Raw genomic sequence first — 13,868 nt, forward strand, 5'->3', positions numbered from 1 at the left:
GTTCCATATCTATTTCATATACTTAAATATAAAAAGAAACAGAATGATCTATATAATGCAAGTTAAAAATATATTCCCATATAAAAACAATATCTATCTTCCAAGAATACATGCAAAAGAAAAGCTGTACATTAAACATATTAGAGTGGTTGTCTCAGGAGCAGGGGGCAGGGTGGTGGGAGGAATGAGTGTTAGAAGCAAGGAATAAATAAATGATGGTAGAGAAGTGCTTTGCATGAATCCATTATGATAATTCACCATGAACTGAGAAGCATAATTAACTTGACCCTCTGATCTTGAGGCCTAAAAAAAAACCACCCAGAATAATAAAAAGAAGAAAATTTTTTCTTCAAGAAAGAAAATATTTAAGGATTGAGAAGAAAGAAATGAAATTATCATTGTTTGGAGATTATATTATTAAGTACAAAGAAAACCCAAAAGCATCTACAGGTAATTAGAATTAAAAAGAGATTAATTAATTAATTAATTAATTTTAATTAGAATTAAAATTAAGAGAGTTTGAGAAGTTCATCAGATTTGAAACCAAAATATAAAAATATTTGTCATTTCCATATACCACTAAGAAAAAAGTTCAAAATGTAATTTTAAAAAGATGTAATGTAGAATAGTACACAATTTATAGCAAAATATATCAACTTTCACGCTAACAAGTTTATCAAAGAATAAATTTTATTAAAATTGTGCAGGACCTAAATTGCAAATTATTAAAGACTACCTAAAGAGATAGATAGGCTTATCATAATAATGGATTGAGAAACTTAATATCACATAACAGTCAATTATCCTCAAATTAACATTTAGGTTTAACACTATTCTAGTCGAAATTGGAAAAGACCTTGCTGCTAGAAAAGATTGAAGGCAGAAGGAGAAGGGGACAACAGAGGATGAGATGGTTGGATGGCATCACCAACTCGATGGACATGAGTGTGAGCAAGCTCCAGGAGGTGGTGATGGACAGGGAGGCGTGGTGTGCTGCAGTCCATGGGGTCGCAGAGTCGGACATGACTGAGAGACAGAACTGAACTGAATCAAAATTCTAATAACTTTTACTTTAGTGGAACTTACTAAGCTGATCCCAATATGGATGTATATAGAAGAACAAAAGGCCAAGAATAATCAGAATGTTAGAATGAGTAGAAGTAATTTGTCTCAGCAGATACCAAAAATAGCAATGAAGATAGTAGGTTTTGGTACAAAATAGACAAAGAGATAAGTGAAATGAAATAGAAAGCCAGACATAGCAAAGGAAACCATCAACAAAATGAAAAGGCAACCTAATAATTGAGAGAAAATATTTGCAAATCATATATCTAATAAGAAATTAATATCTAAAATATATTTTAAAAACTCATACAACACAACAGCATAAAAAAAATCTGATAAAAAAATGTGCAGAGGACCTGGATAGACATTTTTCCAAAGAAGATATTCAAATGGCCAATAGGTACATTAAAAGGCACTCAACATCACTATTCACCAGGGAAATGCAAATCAAAACCACAGTGAGGTATCACCTCACATCTATTTCCCTGGAGAGGGAAATGGCAACCCACTCCAGCGTTCTTTCCTGGAGAATCCCATGGACAGAGGAAGCTGGCGGTCTATAGTCCATGAGGCCACAAAGAGTTAGACATGACTGAGCGACAGCTATTTAAATGGTTGTTATTATTAATAAGATAACAAATAACAAATGTTGGTGAGGATGTGGAGGAAAGGGAACCCTCATACACTGTTGATTGAAATGCAAGTTAGTTCAGCAAGTATGGAAAACATTACAGAGGCTCCTCAAAAAACTAAAACAACTACTGTATGATCTAGTAATTCCATATCTGAGTATTTATCCAAAAACACCAATTAAGAAGAAATTCACAATTAAGAAGAAAACCATAATTCAAAAAGTCATACGCATCCCAATGTTTATTGCAACATTATTTCAAATAGCCAAGATATGGAAACAACCTAAGTATCCATCAACAGATAAATAGATAATGAAAATGTGGTATCTATACATAATGGAATATTATTCAGCCATAAAAAATGAAATCTTGCCACCTGTGACAATATGGATGGATTTTGAGATACCATATGATCTCACTTCCATGTGAAATCTAAAACCAAAAGCAAAATTCACAAAGCTCATGAAAGTGAAAGTGTTAGTCTCTCAGTCGTGTCCAACTCTTTGCGACCCCATGGACTGCAGCCCTCCAGGCTCCTGTGTCCATGGGATTCTCCAGGCAAGAATGCTGGAGTGGGTAGCCATTCCCTTTTCCAAGGGATCTTCCCAACCCAGGAATCAAACCCAGGTCTCCTGCATTGCAGTCAGATCCTTTACCGTCTGAGCCACCAGGGAAGCCCCTAGTTACAGAGAATATATCGGTTGCCTGAGTCAGGGGGTAGAGGGTGAGAGAAACGGGTGAAGAGGACTAAAGGTACAAACTCTCAGCTATAAAAAAGAATAAGTCATGAGGATGAGAGCCGGGAGGAACATCACACACCAGAGTGTCAGAGGCCGACAGGGGCCGAGGCGGCACTTCTGAAAGGCACCTGCAACAGGAAGCCAGCGGGAAGCCACCGGGGCCCAAGGAAACCCGCGTCCCTGCCTGGCAGAAAGCACTGCGCAGGCGCAGACACGGTGCCAGGCCCCTGGGACGAGCCCAGCAGCGGCAGGTCCCGCATGGAGCCAGCAGCCGCCCTCTGACCAGACACGCACCCACCGCCTCATGGAGCGAGTGTCAGGGTGGTCGCCTTCAGTTAACTGACACTTCCCCCAAAGCTCCGACTTCGGGCCAGAGATGGTTGTATCCTGTGATGGCAAGTTTCCCGTTTCTCCACCCTCACAGAAATGGGGACTCCTGATCTAAGGTGAGTTTGGATGGAGAAATGAAAGAAAATCCAGTTTTGTAAATGGAAAGGCTGAGTTTTACAAACTGCCTGACCTCTGAAACATCATATTCAACATGTTTACATATATGTGTGTGTGTGTGTGTGTGTGTGTGTGTGTGTGTGTGTGTGCTAAGTCACTTCAGTCATGTCAGACCCTTTTCAACCCCATGGACTGTAACCTGCCAGGCTCCTTTGTCTGTGGGATTCTCCAGGCAAGAATACTGGAGTGGGTTGCCATGCCCTCCTGCAGGAGATCTTCCCCACCCAGGGATCGAACTTGCATCTCTCAAGTCTCCTGCATTGGCAGGTGGGTTCTTTACCAGTACCGCCACAAGGGAAGCTTATATAAATGTGTGTGAAAGTGAAAGTGTTAGTCACTCAGTTGTGTCCAACTCTTTGCAACTCCATGGACTGTAGCCCGCCAGGCTCTTCTGTCCATGGGACTCTCCAGGCAAGAATACTGGAATGGGTTGGTTGTCATTTCCTTCTCTAGGATATGTGTGTGTGTGTGTGTGTGTGTGTGTGTGTGTATGTGTGTGTGTGTATATATGTGTGTGTGTGTGAACACACACACATGCACATGTACGTATATGTGTATCTTCGTTAACATTTTTAAACAGAACATGAGGACTCACTAAGCATACTGATTCTGACTGGCTTCTTCCAATTCATGGTGCATCAGGGGCTCTTTCCCAGTTACTTACATAGTATTCACATTATGAATTATATATAACATTGATTTCAAGACAATTACCTGGGCCCCCTGAGTCCTCTCTTCAAAGCAAACATCTCCTACTCTTCCAGTGCACAGTTCAGACCCCTGTTTATCATACTCTGGGAAAACTCCAGCTTGTCGCTATCTCTCTTATTAAAGTGTATTGACCAGGGATACACCCAGTCCAAGCCTGGAAAATGAGCAAAGGCAGTTTAAAATGTGATTTTTTTCAGCATAAGATTCAGCCACAAGACACTGGCGTGGCTTTAGCCTGTGTCATGATCCTCTTGAGAGTCCCAACTTGAAAGTCTCATTTCAAGGTGTTGCTGCTGCTGCTGCTAAGTCGCTTCAGTGTGTTGACAGCCACTCAAAGACTCTGACTTTTGACCTTGCTCTCTGGCCAACCCCACCCACCACCTGCCCAGAGCTGGTCTTGCAATTCAGACTTAACCCTTTCTCCACCAAAACCAAACTGCTGGCCTTGGTTGCTCAGGTGTTGTCTATCTCCCAAATTCCTCTTATAAAAACCTGCAGGTGAGTGTTGGCAGCTCCTTCTTAATAAAAAAAAAAAGCTAACATGGTAAATTGTTAGGATTTACCCGAACTGGGAGATTGGGATTGACATACACTACTGTATATAAAACATAAACCTAACAAGGACCTACTCTACAGCACTGGGAACTCTACTCAGAACTCTGTAATGACCTATATGAGAAAATAATCTTAAAATGAGTGGGTATATGTGTATGTGCGGGCTTCCCAGGTGGCATTAGTGGTAAAGAACCTGTCTGCCAGTGCAGGAGATAAAGATGCAGGTTCGATCTCTGGATTGGGAAGATCCCCTGGAGGAGGGCATGGCATCCCACTCCAGTATTCTTGTCTGTAGAATCCCATAGACAGAGGAACCCCAAGGGCTACAGTCCATGGGGTTGCACAGAGTCAGACACGACTGAAGCGACTTAGCACGCATGCATGCACGCATAGTATATGTATAACTGAATCATTTTGCGGTATACCTGAAACTAACACAACATTGTAAATCAACTATACTTTAATAAAGACTTTTTTTTTAATTGCTGAATCTAGGTAGTAATACTATGGTTGATGATTACACAATCTTTTTATGTTTTGTGAAATTTTTTGCAATAAAAGTTGGAGATGAAAAAAACATGGTAAATTTTGTGTTAGGTGCTTTTTTTTAATTTTATTTTTAACAACCAGTGGCTCAGCGGGTGAAGAATGCACCTGCAATGCAGGAGACACAGGAGACACGGGTTTGATCCCTGAGTCAGGAAGATCCCCTGAAGGAAGAAATGACAACCCACTTCAGTCTTCTTGCCTAGAGAATTCCATGGACAGAGGAGCCTGGCAGGCTACCGTCCATGGGGTTTCAAAGAGTTGGACACGACTGAGCTAAGCAGGCACACGCGCAGGCAAGAAGGAAGAGGAGGGAGGGAGGGGGAGAATCGCGGTGGGAGGTGCAGGCCACGTGCAGCATTTGTAGCATCCAAGAGAGGGGTGCCCCAGCCCCAGCTCTCCACTCCCACTCTCCGTTCCCATCCTGGCTTCATAGCGTATCACAAAAGGACCCCCAAGCACCTTGGTGTCTATCGGCCTAAGTTCACACGACATTCCTCTCCTTAGAACCAGCCTCTGGCTGTTGCTCTGATGATGCAGGCCCTGGAAGCACAGGTTAGGGCCCTCTGGTAGGGACGTTCCTGGTCCCGACAGTGATGGGGACGAGTGGTCTCCAGGTGCTCGCGGAGCGGGCTGGGCTGCGGGGAGGAGGCCCGCCCAGGATGGCCCACCCCAGCCGGCTGCCCAGACCAGTGTCTCCTCAGCTGAATCTTCAAGGAAGGCGGAACTGCGCTCCTTTTCGGCAAGAGAGACCATCACGGGCGAAGGAGTGACGGTGAGAGAGCGTCGGGCAGTTTTCTCAGGCCGCCAGCAATCCTGTGCGCTGCGAGGGGCGCGCTTGCCTGCAGGGGGCGGGAGGAGCGGAGGACAGAACGGCGAACAGGAAAGGCCCCCCCAGGCCCCCCGAGGCCGGGCTGGCCTGGATTCTGTCCCGAGTAATTGTATGCTAAGGGGGAATGTGATCAGATTTGTATTTTAAAGAGGCCTTGGAGGGAAATAATGGGATAGAAAATGAATGAGAACAAAAGATAATAGCTTGGAAAATAGTAGCTGCTGAGAGCAGATGTTATGGGAGCAGGAGGAGGAAGCGAGGGTCGGGGGCGGGGTGGGAGGCAGTCTAGGGGGTGCAGGGAGGGGGGGCCACTCCGCGGCTCTGACTTGAGACTTGAGCTGAATCCCAGTTCTTACTGGGGAGGATAGTAGCGGCGCTATTTGACCTCCCTGAGCCTCCGTTTCGCTCTTCTTTAAAGCAGCGTGTTGTTGCTGCTGTTCAGTCGCTCAATCGTGTCCGACTCTTTGCGACCCCATGGACTGCAGCACGCCAGGCTTCCCTGTCCTCCACCAACTCCCCGAGCTTTCTCAAACTCATGTCCATTGAGTCGGCGATGCCATCCAACCATCTCATCCTCTGTCGCCCCCTTCTCCTCCTGCCTTCAATCTTTCCCAGCATCAGGGTCTTTTCCAATGAGTCAGCTCTTCGCATCAGGTGGACAAAGGGTTGGAGTTTCAGCTTCAGCAACAGCCCTTCCAATGAATATTCAGGGTTGGTTTCCTTTGGGATAGACCACCAGGCTCCTCTGTCCATGGGATTTCCTAGGCAGGAATACTGGAGTGGGTTGCCATTTCCTTCTCCAGGGAATCTTCCCAACCCAGGGATCGAACCCACATCTCCTGCACTGGCAGGTGGATTTTTTACCACTGAGCCACCTGGGAAGCCCTTAAAACAGCACAGAGATTTATAAACCAAGAGAAGTAAAATGCATGTTAGAATATAACTCTCTAAGACAGGTCTGACTCATCACAAAGGTTCAGCAAACTCTCCATGAAAAGTGGTTGTGGAGTTTCCACAGAGCAATGGGCCATGGCAAGGAAAAGCAGCAGTTATTTCACAATTTTGCCAGAAGCCTTGAACAGAAAGGGAGCCAAAGAAGGAAAGAGAAAAGCTTTATAGAAAACGTAGAAGCCCAGACAGGCCTTGAGGGGAGGGGTGGGCAGTGGGATGCTGCATGCTTCTTGGAAAACCACTCTGGAATCTGCTGGGAGCAAAATGGGAACAGTTTTGATTTACTAAGAGCAACATTTGGTGAGACCTGGGAGAGCCATCAACCTCAGAAGCCAAGAGCCACCCCAGCCTACCCACCTGCATCAAGAAACATGCTTACAGGGCATGGGAGTGAGCCACACACTGGGAGATTCTCCAGCCTAGCTTCTCAGGAAGCTGTTCCCCCAGGAGGACCTTAGGCAGAGCCTCAACTTACTGGTGAACAAAGGAGCCAATAATTGAATGACCAGGACATGTAAAACTGGACAGCTTCAAGGAAGGCTCTGTGAAGCACTGACAGCAACCGAACAGACGGGAGTCGGAGTAGAAACAGAAATCCAACAGCTGGGCTAGAAATCCAGCAGCTGGGCTAGGCTGCATATCAATTTTTATTTTAAACCTCTACATAAATAAGGCCTTCATCAAGAGAGTACATTTAGAGGGCTAGGCAATAGATATTAAAGTCCCATTTAGTCAAAATCAATTAATCATAATCTGCAGCCATTTAATTTGGGCTGAGTTAAAGCTTACCCTCAACCTATGGCAACAGGGCTTTCCTCCTACACCATAATCAGGATGGCAGGAGACATGGAAAACCATCCCACACAGGTCTCCCTCCTTGCCATGTATATCCTACATGCCAAACACACATCCTCTTGTTTACCCATAGGGTGGCATTCAAGGCCAAGTTTAAAAGTAGTACGCTCCGTTGCCACCCAGAGTGTGTTAAGTCACTCAGTCGTGTGCAACTCTTTGCGACCCCATGGACTGTAGCCCCCCAGGCTCCTCTGTCCATGGAATTCTCCAGGCAAGAATACTGGAGTGGGTAGCCATTCCCTTCTCCAGGGGATCTTCCTTACCCAGAAATCAAACCTGGGTCTCCCGCACTGCAGGCGGAATTTTTACCATCTGAACCACCAGAGAAGCCCACCCCAACTTGGCCATAAAGTCCTTTCCTCTGTTGGATGTAATGCCTTGCTGTTCACCACAGCAGGAATGATAAACCCCAAGCACACACAAAACCTCTCATCCTACCCAAGTTCTCTGCAGACATAACCAGCTGATAGCTTAAGGATCCTTGTCAACCCAGTGCTCCAAATCAAGCAAGGCATTCTAAATGCTCCTTTCTCCCAAAGAACAAGCGTGTCACCTCCTTCCAATGAGAAAATAAGTATGCTGTGCCCAAGGTCCTAAGGGCCGAGGGTACTTACTCAGTAGGATTACTCTTTCTACTTTAGGAATAACTGACAAAGCAGGTGGTCGACTAGGGCTTTCTGGGATGGAGGCGGGTCTCCCAGATGCTCATTCAGCCAGCATAGCATAGAGCCTGAACACATGGGTTCAAATTCTGCCCCCATCCTACTTACTGTGCACCCTTGTGCATGTTACTTAACCTCTCTGTACCTTGGTTTCTCATCTGTAAAATGGAAACAATAACAATACCTGTCCTGGAGCATTGTTGTGAGAATTAAATGAGATAATCTATGAAAAGGCCCCAGCACATGCTGAGTACTCAACAAATGTTACCTTATTGTTGTTGTAATTCCTGTGATCAGGCAGTGTCCTAATGGTGTCTGTAAGGCAACATTCAGGGGAATCATCAATTCCTTGAATCATATTTTTATTATTATTTATTCCCAAAATAAAGACATCAATTTATTGGCTTGAGTCCAGAGGTAGGGAGTTGCGGGCACAGCTAGTTACATCCCAGCTGCTCTGCGTTATTCTGTTCTGAATCTGCAAGAGGTCAACTAGTGTTCCCCACTATTGTAAGGTACCCCTGCATTTCCAGTGGCCACATGGCGTCTAATTCCCTGGTGTTCCAGTGGTTAGGACTCGACACTCTCACTGATGGGGCCCTGGTTCGATCCCTGGTCAGGGAATTAAGATCCCACAAGCCGCTCAGGGCAGACAAAAAAAAGAGGAGGTGGGGAGTGGAATTTCTAGCAAAGGAGACAGAAACAGATGGTTGTTGGGGATGGAACCAGTAGCGCGTGGCTCAGCCTAGATTCAATGGGAAAAGGAAGGCTTTCTGCTTCCTGGACTCCATTTGCTTATGTCTGGTTAGTGAGCCACCCCTGCATGCTTTCCTGATTTCCCTGGGACACGTAGAAGGATTACGTTGGTGTGACCACCCACCTTGTACTGGGGGCAGTCCACAATATTTTTTTACCAGGGCCTCTCCATTGCATAGCAAAGCTGGATTTAAGCAGATTACTTTGCTCTTGAGTAATTAGTGCTTTGGGGAATCCATCGGCTATTATTTGTCAGGTGCTGGGGCCTGTCTACTGTGAGCAGAATTAAATCTGGGAGCTCTGTTGTGTGAAAACAACACCGCCTAAAACCATATATAAGACACATTGTTGCAATCATGCAAGTAGAGAGACTTTTCCTGTGTGGGAATGTGGTTTAGAAGCAGAGGGGTTCTGAAATCTTTTAAGCAACAGCGGTTTGGAGAAAATGACACTTACTTCGAGATAGATATAGATGGATTTCCCTGGTGGCTCAGACAGTAAAGAGTTCGCCTGCAATGCAGGAAACCCAGGGTCAATCCCTGGGTGGGGAAAATCCTCTGGAGAAGGGAATGGCAGGCTGTAGTCCACGGTCTCACAAAAGTTGGACACAACTTAGCAACTAAACCACCACCACCTTTGGCTGATTGGTCAGGGATATGAGTTCAAATCCTGGGTTCAAATTCTGGATGAGCCCAGCCTTTAAGTTGGGCTTCCTTGGTGGCTCAGATGGTAAAGAATCCACATGCAATGCAGGAGACCTGGGTTTGATCCCTGGGTTGGGAAGATCCCCTGCAAGACGGCATGGCAACTCACTCCAGTATTCTTGCCTGGGAAATCCCACGAACAAAGGAGCTTGGCAGGCTACAGTCCATGGGGTCACAAAGAGTCAGACATGACTGAGCCACTAAGCACATAGATAATGCAGATATGAAATTCTACAGGTTTAGGAACAAGGCCTGGAATAGCTTCTGGCTCCCACCATTGTGTGACCTGAGACACATTATTTAACTTCCCTGAAACTCAACTCAGTTTCTCTACCTTTAAAATGGGCACAATAATATCTACTTCAGAGACCAATTGGGAGAAGAAGTCAGATAAAACCCAGATGCAGGCCTGGCGGCTGGCACTTTAAAAATATTCAGGTAATGAGTTGAATGGTGGCCGCCAAAAATATGTCCACTCAAAACCTGTAAATGTGACCTTATTGGGGAGAAAAAAAAAGTGTCTTTGCAGATGTAATTCAAGATCCAAAGTGAGACCCTCCTGAGTTATCCAGGTGGTCCCTAGTGATGAGTATTCTTACACAAGAAGCACAGAGGGAAATTTGAGATGCACAGAGGAGAAGCGCACGGGACCAGGGAGGCAACCGAGAGATGCAGCCGCAGGAATGCTAACAACCACCAGTACCTGGAAAAGATAAGAAAGGATGCTCCCCCAGAGCCTCGGGTGGGAACGTGGCCCTACTGACGCCTTGTCTTCTGGCCTCCAAAACTGCAGGAGAGAAAAAAGTTCCTGTTGTCGTAAGCCACTGCTGCTGCTAAGTGGCTTCAGTCGTGTCCGACTCTGTGAGACCCCATCGACAGGAGCCCACCAGGCTCCCCCGTCCCTGGGATTCTCCAGGCAAGGACACTGGAGTGGGTTGCCCTTTCCTTCTCCAATGCATGAAAGTGAAAAGGGAAAGTGAAGTCACTCAGTCGTGTCCACCTCTTAGCGACCCCATGGCCTGCAGCTTACCAGGCTCCTCCGTCCATGGGATTTTCCAGGCAAGAGTACTGGAGTGAGGTGCCATTGCCTTCTCCAGGTCGTAAGCCACTAAGTTGGTAATTTGCTGCAACAAATTACTGCAACAGCCCCAGGGAACACATCCCAGAATGTGTGAATTCCCTGTATTTGCACATAAGATGGGGGAGAAGAGAGGCTATGTCTGAGTGATTCCTGCTATATCTCCATCAACAAGCATGATCATCGGCTTTTCCATTTAAACAAGTAAACAAGTTGTCCCTTTGTCTTGGTGTTTCAGTTGTAAGACCAAAACTGTAAACGGTTTCAATATGTGTTGATCTGATGCTGCCTCAGTCAGCACAGGCGTACAGACCCACCCCAGCCCAGTGACCAAAAAATAGCGAGATGGTGTCTCGCTCATGTGACCTGCCAGCTTGGGCTGGACTCGGAAAGGTCTGCTTCCCAAAATCCTCACTCTGGGCCCCGGGCTGACAGGCACTGCTCCCTCTTACATGCATGTCATCCTCAGGTATGCAGGTGACACCACCCTAATGGCAGAGAGGGAAGAGGAACTAAAAAAGCCTCTTGATGAGGGTGAAAGAGGAGAGTGGAAAAGCTGGCTTAAAACTCAACATTCAAAAAACTAAGATCATGGCATCCGGTCCCATCATTTCATGGCAAATAGAAGGGGAGAAAATGGAAACAGTAACAGATTTTATTTTTGGGGTTCCAAATCACTGTTAGCAGTAACTGCAGCCATGGAATTAAAAGACACTTGCTCCTTGGAAGAAAAGCTATGATCAACCTAGACAGCATCTTAAAAAGCAGAGACATCACTTTGCTGACAAAGATCCATACAGTCAAAGCTATGGTTTTTCCAGTAGTCGTGTACAGATGTGAGAGATGGTCCATAAAGAAGGCTGAGCACCAAAGAATTAATGCTTTTGAACTGTGGTGCTGGAGAAGACTTTTTAAGAGTCTCTTGGATTGCCAAGAAGATCAAACCAGTCAATCCTAAAGGAAACCAACCCTGAAGGATTGATGCTGAAGCTGAAGTTCCAATACTTTGGTCATCTGATGCAAAGGGTCAACTCATTGGAAAAGACTCTGACGCTGGGAAAGACTGAGGGCAGAAGGAGAGGGGGTGACCGAGGATGAGATGGTTAGATAGTATCACTGACTCAATGGACATGAGTTTGAGCAAGCTCTGGGAGATAGTGAAGGACAGGGAAGCCTGGCGTGCTGCAGTCCATGAGGTGGCAAAGAGTCAGACATGGCTTAGAGACTGAACAACAACTCCTTCCTAAGGAGCTGACTTTTGCACAAGGTGGCTGGGTGGGCTGCTGCAGCGGAGGAGGCATGGGTATCAGCGCTTCAGTGCATATGCCTATCATGTTACTTCCATTACATTACAATGACTCGAACCGCCGGCATGGGAAATGGCAATGTTCAGTGGACCCGAATTAGAAGAGAACTAGATACTGGGGAATATTAGAAACATCAGCCACAAATGTGGATTCAGTTATCTCCTTTTCTCCATATTTTGATGATTACAGAGAACCCCAGTGTGAACTGACAGTGAATAAAAAGATCATGGGACTCAGTGTTCCCCATTTAGTGATTACCATCTAAATGTAAGAAGCCCTGAGTGAGGCTGCCATTGTATTTTCTCTTCCTCTGGACAAACCACTCTCCCCCACACACCAAGATTCAGGAAAACTCAGGCCCCAAGAGCCTATTAACCTCAGACGCCCCACGGGATTCGATGCAAAGAGCCCAGATTGATGAGATCAAGCAGGCAGTCTCTCAGAAGTCTCAAAAGCAGACGAAAAGCAGACGTCTGGTGGCCAGCGTGAGTCACCAAGGCTGGTCTTTGTGGGCGGCTGGCGGGAGCCTGGTGAAGCTGCCATTTTTCTAATGGGCTCAGGATGAGGATGGATTTTTTTTTTTTTAACCTGCTGGAGGAGCCACCGGTTAGCAAACACTGCTCTGCCAGGAAAACAAATACACAGCTGGGAGACCCATTTTTCCTCCATGGTTAAATATCATTCACTCAGATAAAAAAGATTTCAAATACAGAAGCTCTTTAAAATCCCCTCCCTCCCTTGCTTCTTTCCTTTCTCCTTCTCCTCGCCCTTTGATGGAGTTTCAGTGCCTGCACGCAGCACTAACAACCGCTATTTCATCTTCGTTTCTATAGCAGAAAATGTAGGTCACTGATCTTCAGAGTGGCCTAGTTTCCCAGCTCGAAATAGAAATCTTTCCCCAGGTTGAGGCTTTTTTTTTTTCTAGGTTTGTGTCTAATAAAAGTGAGACCCGCTTAGCCAAAGAGGCTGCGCCCTGGCCGCTCCTCTCCCTGCAGCTGCGCACCTGGGAGGCTGGAAGGAGCATCCCGAGCGCTAACGCCCTGGGTGAGTCCAAGGCCACAGCCTCCCCTGCAGGCGACAGGAGGGCCAGGGCGCACCTCTGAGGGCACGGAGGGCAGGGTCTCGCAGGGAGAACGGGGCCACTTCTCCTCAACCAAGTAAAGCAAGAACAGGGCAGCCAAGACGTGCCGATGCCCGCCCGTGCTGAACACCTGCATCCTTCACATTTCATCCCTGCCCAGGCTGGCTGGGGGGCTTTCTCTTGTTTTCTTTCTTTCTCTTCCTTCCTTCTTCCCTCTCTCCTCTCTTTCTTTCTTTCTTTTTTCTTTCTTTCCTCTCTTCCTTCCTCTCTTCTTTCCTTCCCTCCTTCTCCAAGTTATTGTAGGAAACTGGAAAACATAGATGAGCAAAAAGAAAAACAAAATTCAGCCATAACACTATCAGAGAAAATCCCTGCTAAGATTTCTCTGTGTATCCTTCCAATTATTTTTCTATGCACATGCGCTGAAATAGACTTACTTTGAACAAGATTGTGATCACAATGTTCTGTGGCCTGGTTTTCTCCCTTAAACTATGTTGTAAATGTAAAGACTCTTTCTGGTCAATTCAGGTGTATGTGTGTATTTGTGTGGATGACCTTGGGTTCTTTTTCTAAAATTACTCACAGAATTTTGTAAAAATTAATTCTAACCTGAAAGAGAAAACTTTGCATTTTTTAAAGATTTCTTCAGTTTTTTTTTTAAACAAGGGGAAAAATTATTTCTAATTTTATCATTTAAGTCTACTTCTCCTCCCAATGTGCTGCCTTTCCAATCCTGATATCTACAGGTAACCACCATTAATAGCCTAATGGACTAATAGACTCTCACCTGATATTTTTCAAACAGAACTGAAGATATATATATATGTGTGTATATGTATTGGGTTGGCCAAAAGGTTCGTTTGGAGTTTTCTGTACAGTGTTATAG

The sequence above is a fragment of the Giraffa tippelskirchi genome, chromosome 12 (genome assembly GCF_054371585.1).
Source record: "Giraffa tippelskirchi isolate mGirTip1 chromosome 12, T2T-mGirTip1v1.2.pri, whole genome shotgun sequence".
NCBI classification, from domain to species: Eukaryota; Metazoa; Chordata; class Mammalia; order Artiodactyla; family Giraffidae; genus Giraffa; species Giraffa tippelskirchi.